Consider the following 13859-nt stretch of genomic DNA (forward strand, 5'->3'; position numbering starts at 1 on the left):
TCAGATCAAGATGAAAAAACGATTATTCAAATACATGAATAAATTTTGTATATATTACTCCATCAATCACCTCCTAGTTACCGCACAAGATTATATATGTCCCTTAGTGTACTTCGATTTCATATAGCAGTGTTAAGGAAGAGGGGTCTGAGTGTAATGCCATGTACAAATTAGAAGATGTCTCAAAAGTTTTTAAGATGTCAAACTGAAATAACAGACAAAACAATTCCATACAATAAATATTGATATGCATAAATCAAAACATTTTCATTGTGTCCCTCTAGAATTATGTGAATTCTGATTTATAACTAAATCCAAGTTCTCTAGCCCAATCATGCACTTCAAATAGACCGTATGATGGTCTAGACTCTAGTTATTTCTCATTTAGTCTAAATTAAAAAACCTTCCGAACACTATTCCACAAAGATATCAATCAATTTTGTAAGAACCATTTCCTTGTGTTATGCTAAGGATTCAAGAATCTAAAATGCAGTGTACCAAAATCGTCCAATGACAAAAGCAAGATACTTGTCAAATTTGTCATTCCTGAATCCAAACCCTAATAAATGTAGTGTACCAAAACTCATCCAGCATGCAATTGGAGTACCTATTTCCCTAACATATATATCCCAAAGCTAATTAACAAGTACATTATCCAAGAAAGCTTATGTCGATTGACAATCATTAGTATAAAAAAGAACCTGACCTATTGTCATCTATGAATTGACAATAAAAGGGGCATCCATGAATTTCATCATACCACACTAAAAACTTAAACCACCTACCTACAAAAGTTGACATGTATGACAGGTAAAAATAAAGATCATGATAACAAGAAATGCTAATAAGATTCTCCAAAGCAGTCATCAGGTCAATTCTCACCAATGCATATCCACGATGCAATTAAAATGCTTTAAAGCAGTCGCCAGGTCTTATTCACATCAATGCACTTCGTGAGTACCACATAGCTTAACGTTCTTGTGTACTGCTGAAACAAGAATAGTATCAAATAATAAGAAAATAGAAGAGTCCAATAAAAGGCAAAAATGTTTTGGGAAAAAGAAGACATGTTTAGCTCTTCCAGCAAGATTCTAATCAGCGAACATGATCCTCGGGATTCAACATACAATCATGGAAGATGTCACAGTTCTGATTTTTGCAAAGGACAAATGAACGGATATATGCAGCAACTAGCAAGTACCAAAACCATCCATCATCATAGCTCACACCAGTTTCCTATAAGCTCATTTTTCATTTTCCACATGATTGTATGCTCTCCTTGATCTTCTCTCCTGCATAACACTGTCAACACACAAAGGGTAAGCACACAATCAGCTCAACTAGACAATATAAGAATCTACGATGATCTTAATGAGTTTTATATGGGATTGATCAAAACTAAATATTTCACAATTCATCACCTTATTAAGAACAATAATATATCAATACGAAGATGCAGAAGAATCATTGCTAATGGAAGATCAATAATTGGTTCACTAGACCTGTTTAAAAAAATGCTAGTAGTAGTCATACTAGCTGATATAAACACTATTTTACATAAATTTTCCGTCAAAAAAATATTGTAAAAATTAAATGTTAATAGAATTGGGTTTCATGAAGTTCTGCTCCCATTGTAATAGCTTGAGCAAGCATAATCGAATAGTGCTATTAGTTTACATTGCTAGAAAGCAAAAGAAGCTTCAATTACAAAGGTTACTAGTCAGCTATTCTGATATGCAACTACATAAAACCAAGGTATGAAATTTCGAATAATACTGTCCGGTACGGGGAGTACGTACCGGTCCATCAGCTTACCGGTACACGAACCGCCCGTTACCGGACGGAACGAAATATATATATATATATATATATATATATATATATATATATATATATATATATGAGGCGATATTGTCGAGACGATGCAACGTCGCCTTTTATAAATAAATAAATAAATAAATAATATATATATATATAATCTTTTATATTTATTAATATATATATATAAACGAGGCGACGTCGTCTCGCTTGGGAGAAGAGAGAGGCAACGTCGTTGAATTATATATATATATATATATACCGAGCGGTATATCGCTCCGTATACAATTTCGTATCGTACCGAACGAACATCGAAACTCCGGTACGATACAAAATTGCATAACTTGCATAAAACAGTTTACAAATTGATTTGGAGAGGGTGCATAATTGTCCCCAAAGTTCAGCTACCCAATTGAAATTCGATAAGCACAATTCAGCTATAGAATGGACTGTTCCAATTAAATCAGTGCATGGAAAGTCTATGAGGTCTATTGTGGTAAGCGAGACAAGACAATCAGTTTTATTTACAATAGAAGCCGAAGAGAAGCAGTGTCCAGATGAAGTAGGATCGTGATCGGGATAGCGGAATATCCGCTGTTGTCTAAATAGATAGAAAAATATCTTTCTTTCATGTCGCATATCCGCTTTTATCATTATTTAATGGATGGAAAGATTACTAGAGGATGCGATGGAGGGGAAGGAATGAGAACAACTGATTTGCTTGTTGAGATTTTCTTTTTATCTTCTAGTAACTTATTAGTTTCTTTCCCCGTAAATTTAGATATCATGGAGATAACTCTCTCGAAGCAAAAAAGAGAACCAATTAGGTGAAGTTCTTAATGTTTGTATAGGATATCTATTTAGTTTAACTCAAATCATACTTATAAATACATAGAAACATATGAAAAATGGGAAGATCATCAAAACTTCCAGGTATAGTAAAGTGTATCAATTATGTTACCTATGCATAATATGTAGAATAAGGAACATTGTTTTAGATACTTGACCAATACTGATCCTAGGCTAGATCAATATGTAAGGAAGTACAGGTATACAAACACATAGTACACTAGTACGTACAAGAGACTTGAAAAGGAAGAAGGAAAAGAGGATAGGGTTGTGGAGGTACAGGAGGAAAAAAGAGAGACATGAAGAGGAAGGGGTGGCGGAGGTATAGGAGGAAGAAAGAAGAGGCGATGATCAGTGATTTAAAAAGGCGCTCGGGCGCTCGGGCGAGGCGAGGCGAGGCCCGAGCACCTCGCTAAACCTCCAAGCGGCATGGTTCAAAGAGGCGTCACCTAGGCGCTCGCCTGAGCCCAGGCGCTGGGTGCTTCGAGTGAGCGCCTGTGTTACGAGGCGACCGAACCAGGATTTTAGGCCTGGTTTGGTCTCCGGTGGTTAGTTGGTTCAATCGAACCAACTAAAATCGATATCAACTGTCGCTGCCCAACCCTAACCGGCTAACCCTGCTCGTTGCCGCTGCCGCTCCCGCGCCCGCTACTCGCCGCTGTCGCTGCTCGCAACTGTTGCCGCTGTCGTCGCTCCCGCTCCTGCTCCCACTATCGTTGCCACTGTCGCTACTTGCCGTTGCCGTTGTCGCCGCTTGTTGCTCCCGCTGCCGCTGCCTCCTTACACTCCCACTCCTACTGCTGTTGCCTCCTTACACTCTCACTCCGACTCCCGCTACTGCTGCCGCTTCCTCTTTTCTCAATCAACAGACTCAGCACTCCCTTACACTCTTCCTTCTTCTTATGTATACTGTTAAGAGTATACTGTATACTGTTAACAGTATACAACAGTATACTGTTAATAGTATATTGTATATTGTTAATATTGTTAGGTTTATTTAAAATTATTAATTTTCAATATTGTTAATGTGACAGTATGATTTTGTGTTTTAGATTTTCTTAATTTAATAGCATATTTTTATATAAAATTTTAAATAATTATATTTATTAATTATATTATATATTTTTATATTTTAACGCCTCGCTTCGCTCGGGCGAGCACCTAGCGCCTCGGGCATTTTTGGGCCTTGGCGCCTTTTGGCGCCTAGCGTTTTTTAAATCACTGGCGATGATAAAAGAGAAGGAAGAGTACAGCAAGGAAGGAGGAAGAGAAATAAGTAGAGGAGTATTTAAATTTCAAAAAGAAACAATCACACCCTAGAGTAAAATTTTTGAACAATAACCAAGTTTGTTGGACTTAATTTCTTTGAACAAAGGATATCTTTGTCCAAGTTTTATCAATATCAAGCCATATCCAAATATTGTTCATGGCAAGGCTGTTTAGCATTCCATGACCAAACCACTTATAAAGGTCTGACAACCAGAACCATTTACCTAAGATGGATACCTTCTTTATGAAGGATAATGGACCACAAAAGATATACCATGGTACTAAGATAGATGGTCACCATTCAAAATGATGTGAGACAATGAAAATTTGTTAATAAATGACATCTTCAAATCCAATTTCGAGGGTTCTTTCTATATCCAACATATAACTCATAACATATAGCATGTTTACAAGCATGTCACAAAATGTGCAATAACCCTCACAGGGTATCTAATACTTACTGATAAAAAATCATATAATAAACTTAAAGGAATACTTATAAATCAAAGATAAATTTCAAAATGGGCCAAAACATGTGGATACATCTTCTACGATGATTTTTGGAAGACTTAATTTCCTGAAAGTACTCTTACTAAGACATAAACCATTCTTAAAGTCAAAAGAATAATCTTTAATTAAAAAGAAATAAGCAAGCCACTACCTAAAAAATGGTTGCAGGTCAATGAATATGAACTATAAGCTAACAAGCCCGTATTTCTTGAATAGATTCCATACGTGAACTTCTGATTGTTCCATGATAGGAAATTAAGCCACACCAACAAAATATTTTTACCATAATATCAAAAATTGATGAACCCAGCACTAACCTGTAAAGAAGTAACAATTGGCAAGCAGACAATCTCTAGAGCTTTTGGGAAAGTTCACGTGGAAGTTCCTTGATGACCACACTCAATGCATTCAGTTATGATTTGCTAGTGAAAGTTGGGAGCCTCATCGAAGAAGGCTTCGTAAATGGATGTAGGTTATTTGACTGAATCACTTTACATTATGGTGTTCCTTGAATGTGTGAGTGTTTAATTTTCTAAACCACTTATCTTCTTAGCAGCAAACTGTTCGGTTTTCTTCTCCCTACTCTTTACTTCCTTTACTCGAACTATTTTAGCTAAGTCATCCTTCAACGAATCGAAATCTCTACATATTTATTATATCGATTTCAAACTTACGAGTTTTACTAATTCACCCCCCCCTCCCCCCTCCCCCTCTTAGTGCCGCTCCGCTCCTAACAATTGGTATCAGAGCATGGCTCGCTCTCTCAAATTTGGCTTAATACCCAAGAGAGATGGCTTACTCCAGCATGCAAGAGGGTCACTCTATTACACGTCCGCCTATATTTAATGGGTCAGATTACAAGTATTAGAAGTCTCGTATAAGGATCTTCCTTATTTCCATGGATTTTGAATATTGTCGAAAATAGATTTAAAAAATCTTCTCTTCCAATGAGCGAATGGGATGAATCGGAGAAAAAGGTTTTTGCTTTAAATGCAAAGGCTATGAATGCCTTGTTTTGTGCACTTGACAAAAATAAATTTAATCACGTTTCGATTTATGATTTATCTTTTGATATTTGGAGAAATCTTGAGGTCACTCATGAAGGCACTAGCCGAGTGAAAAAGTCCAAAATCAACATTCTTGTGTATTCTTACGAACTTTTCCGGATGAAACAAAATGAGTCCATCGGAGACATATACACCCGTTTCATAGATATCTTCAATGGACTCAAAGCTCTTGGTAAAGGTTTTTCTAACTTTGAACTCGTAACTAAAATTTTAAGATCTCTTCCAAAGAGTTGGGATCCAAAAGTTACGGCCATTCAAGAGGCCACGGACCTTAAAACATTTCCTCTCGAAGAACTTATTGGGTCTCTAATAATCTATGAAATGAATAATGTGACAAAAAGAGAACTCGAGAACAACTATCCAAAGAACAGTAAGAATTTGGGACATAGAACATTTGAAGACTACTCGAGTATAAGCTTAAGTGATGGTGAACTTAAACTACAAATGAAACAAAAATTAAAAAGCAAAAAGAACAGAACTACTTACTTTGAACGCAAGAAGAAGAACAAAAATTGGGATGAATCGAGTTCCTCCGAAGACAAGGAGAAAATAAAAAAAGGCGATGTGGCAAACTACGCCTTAACCGCTTTCGATGATGATGTAATCGAAACCCCCTTAATTTATTTTAAAATTACTTGATGTTTTTCATGATGTATTTTCTTTTTTTAGAATAATTATTTTTCTTAAAAATTATATGTTTAAAAAATTAAAAATACAAAAATATTATCATGATCTTAATTTTGAAAATTATAATAAAAATTGTATGTTTTATGTTAATGGAATAAAATGTTAAATTTAAATCTAATGATCATATGTATATTTTTCTTAAAGAAGAAAAAAATGTGTATCTTATTGATTTCCGATTTTGATTGAAACCATGCTTGATGTCTTAATGAAAATATTAAGAAGTTTAATATTATGCTTAATAATGATACATGGCTTTTGTATGGAAAACTAAGCATGAAAAGATAGATTCACCTAAAAATAAAAATGCATAACTACAACAAATTACAAAATGATTTTGGTTGAAAATACCTTATGCTCAATGAAACAATGATCGATGAATATGCCTTATGTTTAATGATTTCTTTACCTTGAATGTCCTATCATGATAAATATTTTGAAAATAAATGAAATCATGTTTGATTTGAAGTAATGCACAATGATCATACTTAATGAGTTTTCTTTCGAAATAATGCATAATGATTTTTATAATTTATGGAATATCGACTTTCACGATAATAAAAGTGGTTTTTTTCACGGTTTAAATGATGCATGTTTTGATTTGACATAAATTAAATAGGCATACTTGTATGAAATAGTATAAGTGTCATTCTTGACGATTGTATACTTAATGATGCATAAAGTTGTAATAAAAATATTAAAATTTTGATACCATGATTTGATGATTTTATGCATGATATTTTTAAGTTATACATGATGACTTTTGTGGTTTATTGATCTTGATGGTTTTCATGATGAAATTTATTTTTCGATCCTAAACGTTGATGCATGGTTTTAACATAAAAACAAATATTTGAGCATGCTAATATAAAATCAATCACATAAATTGAAACAACTAAAAAAAGAAAAATATTTTTCTTAAAAATTCTTTATCTTTATCTTATTGACTTTAATGAATCTATTTGATAATCTTAAAAGTGATTTTGATGAGTGTGATGATTTGAATGAGTTTCATCTAACCATGATTTTTATCTTGATTTCTGAAAATTATAACTTGAAAATTTATTTTATAAATCAAGATTGTCTATTATGATTCTTTCTTTTCACTATTTGAGTTATTAAAAAAGAATCATAATATATCTCTTGATATTCAAAATTTATGTTCACTATTTATGCATCTCATCTCCAAAATTCTTTTTGATATTCTTCATGTGATGATATAAATGCATGAAACACTCATGATATGATTTTTATATAATTCCGTGTATTAATGAAATATTTATCTCATCACCCAATTAATTCTTATTGATGTTCCTAATATGATAAAATGAAATTAAGCATGAAATTCAAAGGAGAAGTTAATGATTATGCATGATAGGATGTAATGAACTTTGACATTTAGATGCCATCAATTGAAAAGCTATGATCATGATGCCAAAATGATGTATCATGAATGTTTGAATATCATGTATGATATGCTCATAATGATGATTGATTTATTTGTATCATACATGAAAAATGAAATGTATGATTTTGAAATTGTGCATGTTCGAATTTGAAAATATGATAATGTAGAATGATGAAATTATGTAATGAAAATATTAAACATTTTAAAACCATGTTTTAATGTCATGCATAATAATCATGCTTAATAAATTTCGAAATTATGCATGGTGATTTTTAAGTAATTTATGTATTATCGATTTTTATAATGATGAAATATTACATTTTTTATTTTAAGTATGATGTATGTTTTCATACAAAAAACTTGAGCATATTGTTTTGAAATCATGTATAATGGTTTTATAATTCGAAATTATGCATGATGAATCTTTCGTTTTATGGATTATTGATTTTTACCATAATGAAAGTGCCTTATTGATTTTTGTCATAATAAATCTTATACTTTCAGTTTTAAACATGATACATATTTCTATTTGGCATAAATAAAATAAAATCTTATGAATTGAAATAACTAAAAACAGGAAAATATTTTTTTTTGAAAATTATTCTATCTTATTGACCTTGATGATTATTATGATAAATCTATGTATATCATTTTGAATCTCTTGAAAGTAATGTTGAGATTTTGATGAATTTGACAATTTGAATTTGAATGAGTTTGTATTCAAATCATGATCTTGATTTCTTGTATTTACTACTTGAGAATTTTTTTTAATCACGATCTCTTCTTTGTATACCTATAATTTTTGTTATTTATAAAAAGAAGAGATTTGATAAAATGAATCATGTCTTTTGTAATTCAAGAGGTCTTATCTTTTCATGACATAATGTCGTTGGATTTATGGCTTGTATGCCTTGAAATAATTGAAATATTTTACACTATTTTGTTCTTCCCTTATTCTTTCTTGTTTACAATGACAAAATGGGGAAAAGTTATGATCATGCATGGTAGAATGCAATTTGACAAATTAATACTATGATGATTTGAAATATTTATGATTTGGAATGATGCATATGTTTTTTTTTTATTATGATGATGTATGTGATGTATTGCATATGATGTGTATCATGAATGCTTTAAATGATAAATGTTTGGTACCAACAATCATGAAGTAATAAATACTTAAAAATGTTGATTTAACGTTCGGTACCATGAATACTTTATTATCATACATGAAAATAATAATAAATATTTTAAAAATAAATGTTTGTGTCATGTTAGATGATTTTACATTTTGTGCTTGATGAGTTATAGTGATGATTGAAATAATATGAATGATGATTTGAAATCATGCATATAATGATAAGTTTATATGTTGGTTTGGTATTATACATGTAATACTTTAACGTATGATAATGATGTACGCAATGATTAAATATTCATGATAAAATAATTGTTTTGACATTCAAGACTTGAATTTTTATCTATGCTATTTACCTTTGTCATTATTTAGAAATTAACAAAAAGGGTCTTCCCTTCTTTTTGACAATGACAAAGGGGAACAAAACATGCTAGAAAGCTAATTTGCTAGCTCGCACAATTCAAGGAAAAAGCAAAAATTACACTTCAAAAGAGAAGAAATTGCTATCTTGTACATCACCAAGGAATGCTATCTTGCCTATCTCAGGAAGCAAAAAGTTAACTTGTACATCTAGCAAAACTTATATTTCAAGAAGCAAGAGTTGCTTTCTTGAACATCTCAAAATTGCTAGCTTGTGTGTCTTAAAATATTGAAAAAATTTTGCTAGCTTGTATATTATAAATTTGCTATCATACTACCATGTATATCTATGATGATAGCAAACTTGCATGATAATAAAAATAGATATTATATTTTTCATGCAATGAGTTGAACTTATATCACAAACACTTGATTGTGGTACTTTTGTTTTTGTTGATGACTAAAGGGGAGAATTATGTTGATTATATGTCATGATTTTAACATGACATGTTGCTTGGATTTTTGAATCCAAGAGTTTCTATCAACTTGGTATGTTGATAGGAGGAGTTTGTTTAAACTCCGGGAGTTATGGTTAACTTCGTCATCAAGTGGTTGTCACCATCAAAAAGGGGGAGATTGTTGAATCTCATATTTTGATGATAAAACCACTTGATATGTGTTTATGATTTAATCTGTGTTTTGTGTGACACGGGATGCTGTTGAATCTCGTATTTTGATGATGAAACTAATTGATAATTATGTTTATGTTTAATTACATTTTGAGTGATGCAGGTCTACTCGATCAAGATTAGACAGTTAACGCAGGAGGAATTGACGTTGTGCCGGAGGAGATCACGTCAGGGTATTGGACGGCAGAAGGCTTCGGACGTCGGGCGTCGGGCCAAGGAGAGTGGAATTGCGCCAAGGATATTGGGGTTGCGGAGGTCAACCGCCGATTGGGCAACAAGCCGCAAGAGAGGACGATGCACCGAAGAATCGGATGAAGCGCCAACCAATGACGTGCTGGGCAACAGAATGTCAATTCGCGTTGTAATAATTGTCTAGATCGGAGTAGAGTTTTGGCTTGTGTGTGCAGGATTAACTATGATAACGATGAAGACATAAAGCGAAACAAAGTACCGGAGTCAAGCACGAAGGATTCGTTGGGAGTTCGAGAGTTCGACGGAAGTCCGAAGGTTCTTCGGGAATGCTGCCGGAACTAGCCGAGAATGAGTGGGGAGCTTGCCGAAGGGTTTTTCGGAAGCTCGCCAAAAGGTTCGTCGGAAGTTCACGGAGCTCACCGAGAAAGATCGGAGCTTGCCAAAGAAGCTCATTGGGACTCGCCGAGATCAAATCGTGAAGTCTACGAGCTTGTCGGGAGTCCGCAGAATGGTTTCCGAGAGTTTGTCGGAAGACCGCCGGAAGTTCGCCGGAAGCTCGTCGAAAGAAGTCTTGACTTGCAGACTTTGTAATAGCTTAGAAAATGTCTTTAAATTCGTAGTTAGCACGTTACTTAGGGTTAGGATTAGGTGTTAATCCTATAACCCAAGTAGGGGCCAATTGGGCCCGAGTTTGGACTGGTTTGGGCCAAGTTTGGAGCCCAAACTAGTAAGCTGTAAGGGTCTGGCGGTGGCACCGCCAGATTGGGCGGTGGCACCGCCCAGCACCCGAGAAGTCGGGCGGTGGCACCGCCAGTGCAACGGTCGACAGGCGGTGGCACCGCCAGCCTCGGGAACTCAAGGGAATTCAAATTTTGGAGATCAAATTTGAATCCTCTTGGGGTCTATAAATACCCCCCAATTCTCAGCAGAGAAGACAACCTTTTGAGAAGCTAGAAGTTGAGAAAAGCTTTAGGAAAAGTCTTGTTTTCAATAGCTTGAGTGTTCACCTCCTTTCTTTTCATTGAAATGTTTGTAAAAGGGTGAACCACTTGTAAGAGGTTGTAAGAGGGGTGTAAGAAGGAGGTTGATCTTCGCCTAGTAAAGGAAGATCATTAGTGGATGCCGGTGGCCTCGACGGAAGAGGAATCGGAGGAGTGGATGTAGGTCACGATTGACCGAACCACTATAAACTACCATCTTCTCTGGTTTGCATTTTATTCTTGCCATTTACATACTGCAAACTACTTTACTTAGTCACTACGCTTCCATATGCTTCTAAGTTATTAAGCTTTTCAAGTTTGATTTTTTATCGTACGAAAGATTTTTCCAAAACTGAAGTTTTAATCCGCTGCACTAATTCACCCCCCCCCCCCCCCCCCTCTTAGTGCCGCTCTGATCCTGACAGATGCATCGATCAGGATAAGACAATTAAAGCAGGAAAATCATGTTGGGCCGTAGGAACATGTTAGAAGATTGGAAGTCGGATCGGTGGATCGGTCGACGTATCGACAAAAGGTTTCGGGTCGTGGATTCGGGTATCTGGCTATGAAGAGCGAAGATTGTGCCAAGGATATCAGAGTTGCAGAGTCAACTGGCCGATTGGGCAATAGGCCGCAAGAGAGGACAATGTGCCGAAGAATCGGACAAAGCGTCGAGGGACCAATGACATGCCGGACAAATTGATTAGATGCTTAGGATTAATTGTCTAGATCGAAGTATGTTTTACATGTGCAGGATTAACTATGATAGCTTGAAGACATAAAGCAAGTTTACTAGAGTCAATTTCAATGGGTGTTCGAGAGTCCACCGAAAGTCCGAAGAATCATCGGAAGTGCTACCAGAACCAACCGAGAAAGAATCGGGGACTTGCCGAAGTTTTCGGAAGTCCGCCGGAAAGATTGTCGGAGGTTCGCGGAGATCATCGAGAAGGTTCAGATACTTGCTAAAGACTCGTTGAACTCGCCACAAGACCGGGAGCCTACTGGGAGTCCACTGGAAGAAATCTGAGGGTGTATCGGAAGTCCGCCGGAAGTTCGTCGGAAAGCTCGCTGGAAGGAAACTCGATGTTGCCGGTTAAAAACATGCTTAGGACTATGTCTTAATTTCATAGTTTACATATATTTAGGGTTAGGATTATGGGTTAATCCTATAACCTAGTTAGGGGCCAACTAGGCCCTAATATAGACTGGTTTGGGCCTGTTGAATCTCGGATTTTGATGATGAAACTAATTGATTGTGTTTAAATGTTTGACTACATTTTGAGTGATACAGGTCTACTCGATCAGGATTAGACAATTAACGCAGGAGGAATTGACGTTGCGTCGGAGGAGATCACGTCAGGATATTGGATGGCAGAAGGCTTCGGGCGTCGGGCATCGGGCCAAGGAGAGCGAAATTGCGCCAAGGATATCGGGGTTGCGGAGGTTAACCGCCGATTGGGCAACAAGCTGCAAGAGAGGACGATGCACCGAAGAATCGGATGAAGCGCCAACCAATGACGTGCCGGGCAACAGAATGTCAATTTGCGTTATAATAATTGTCTAGATCGGAGTAGAGTGTTTGCTTGTGTGTGCAGGATTAACTACGATAACCAAAAAACACAAAGCGAGAATACCGGAGTCAAGTTCGATGGACGTTTAAGAGTCCGAAGAATCGTCGGAGATGCTGCCAGAACCAACCGAGAAGAAATCGGGAACCTGTCGGAATTTTCGGAAGTTCGCCGAAGAGATCGTCGGAGGTTCACGGAGATCACCGAGAAGGCTCGGCTACTCATTAAAGTCATCACAAGTTCGGGAGCTTGCTAGAAGCCCGTCGGCAGAAAGTTCGTCGGAAAGCTCGCCAGAACAAGACTCGACGTTCGCGGTTGAAAATTTGCTTAGGATGTGTTTTGGTTATGTAGTCCACTTGTAATTAGGATTAGGATTAAGAGATAATCCTATATCCTGGTTAGGGGCCAACTGGGCCCAAAGTCAGAGTTGGTTTAGGCTAAACCAGCGAACTAGAGAGCCAAGATTGAAGCCCAACTAGTGGCTGAAAACACTGTAGTCGGGCTGAAAACACTGTAGTCGGGCTGAAAACACTGTAGGCGGTGGCACCGCCTAGCTGGGCGGTGGCACCGCCCACCACCCGAGAGCCAAGCGGTGACACCTCCTGGCTGGGCGGTGGCATCGCCCAGCACCCGAGCCCTGGGCGGTGGCACCGCCTGGCTGGGCGGTGGAACCGCCAGCACCGGGAACCCTAAGATAATTCAAATTTTGGAGCCCAAAATTTGAATCCTCTTGAGGCCTATAAATACCCCTCAAATCTCAGCTGAGGTTACAACTTTTGAGAAGCATTTTGATTGAGAGAAAAGTCTTAGAAAGTCTTAGCAAGTCTTGTTTTCAATTTGCTAGAGAGTTCTCCTCCTTCTTTCTTATTGAAAATTTGTAAGAGGTTGAGCTGCTTGTAAAAGGTTGTAAGAGGGGTGTTTACCCTTCCATTTCAAGAGACTTGCTAGTGGAAGGTGGGAGCCTCATCGAAGAGGGGCCTCGCAAGTGGAGTAGGTCATTTGACCGAACCACTCTAAAAATCGGCGTAATCTCTGGTTTGCTTTTTATTATTGTCATTTACATTACTGCAAATCTTCTTACTGCTTTAGTTCCTTATTACTCTTGCTGCGCAACTTTAAGAATACGCCTTCAAGTTAAATTTCTCAAGTTTCATTCTTAACGTACGAAAGATTTTGTTAAAATCGAAGTTTTAATCCGCTGCACTAATTCACCCCCCCCTCTTAGTGCCGCTCCGATCCTAACAGGGCCAAGGTTGGAGCCCAACCAGTGAGCTAGAATAGTCTAAGCGGTGGCACCACCCAAAACCCGAAAGGTCGAGCGGTGGTA

The 13859-nt window shown here is 36.5% G+C and overlaps 1 long non-coding RNA gene across 1 annotated transcript; it reads right to left on the bottom strand.

Annotated features, from left to right (window-relative positions):
• Positions 1-880: 880 nt before the first annotated feature.
• On the bottom strand, positions 881-4865 carry LOC135611935 (uncharacterized). The gene is made up of 3 exons (XR_010486691.1): positions 4764-4865; positions 1202-1302; positions 881-988 (listed from the first exon to the last, which is right to left on the bottom strand). It is a non-coding gene; the product is annotated as an uncharacterized LOC135611935 (long non-coding RNA).
• Between the last annotated feature and the right edge of the window lie 8994 nt (positions 4866-13859).

Source organism: Musa acuminata, chromosome BXJ2-5, assembly GCF_036884655.1.
Source record: "Musa acuminata AAA Group cultivar baxijiao chromosome BXJ2-5, Cavendish_Baxijiao_AAA, whole genome shotgun sequence".
NCBI lineage: Eukaryota > Viridiplantae > Streptophyta > Magnoliopsida > Zingiberales > Musaceae > Musa > Musa acuminata.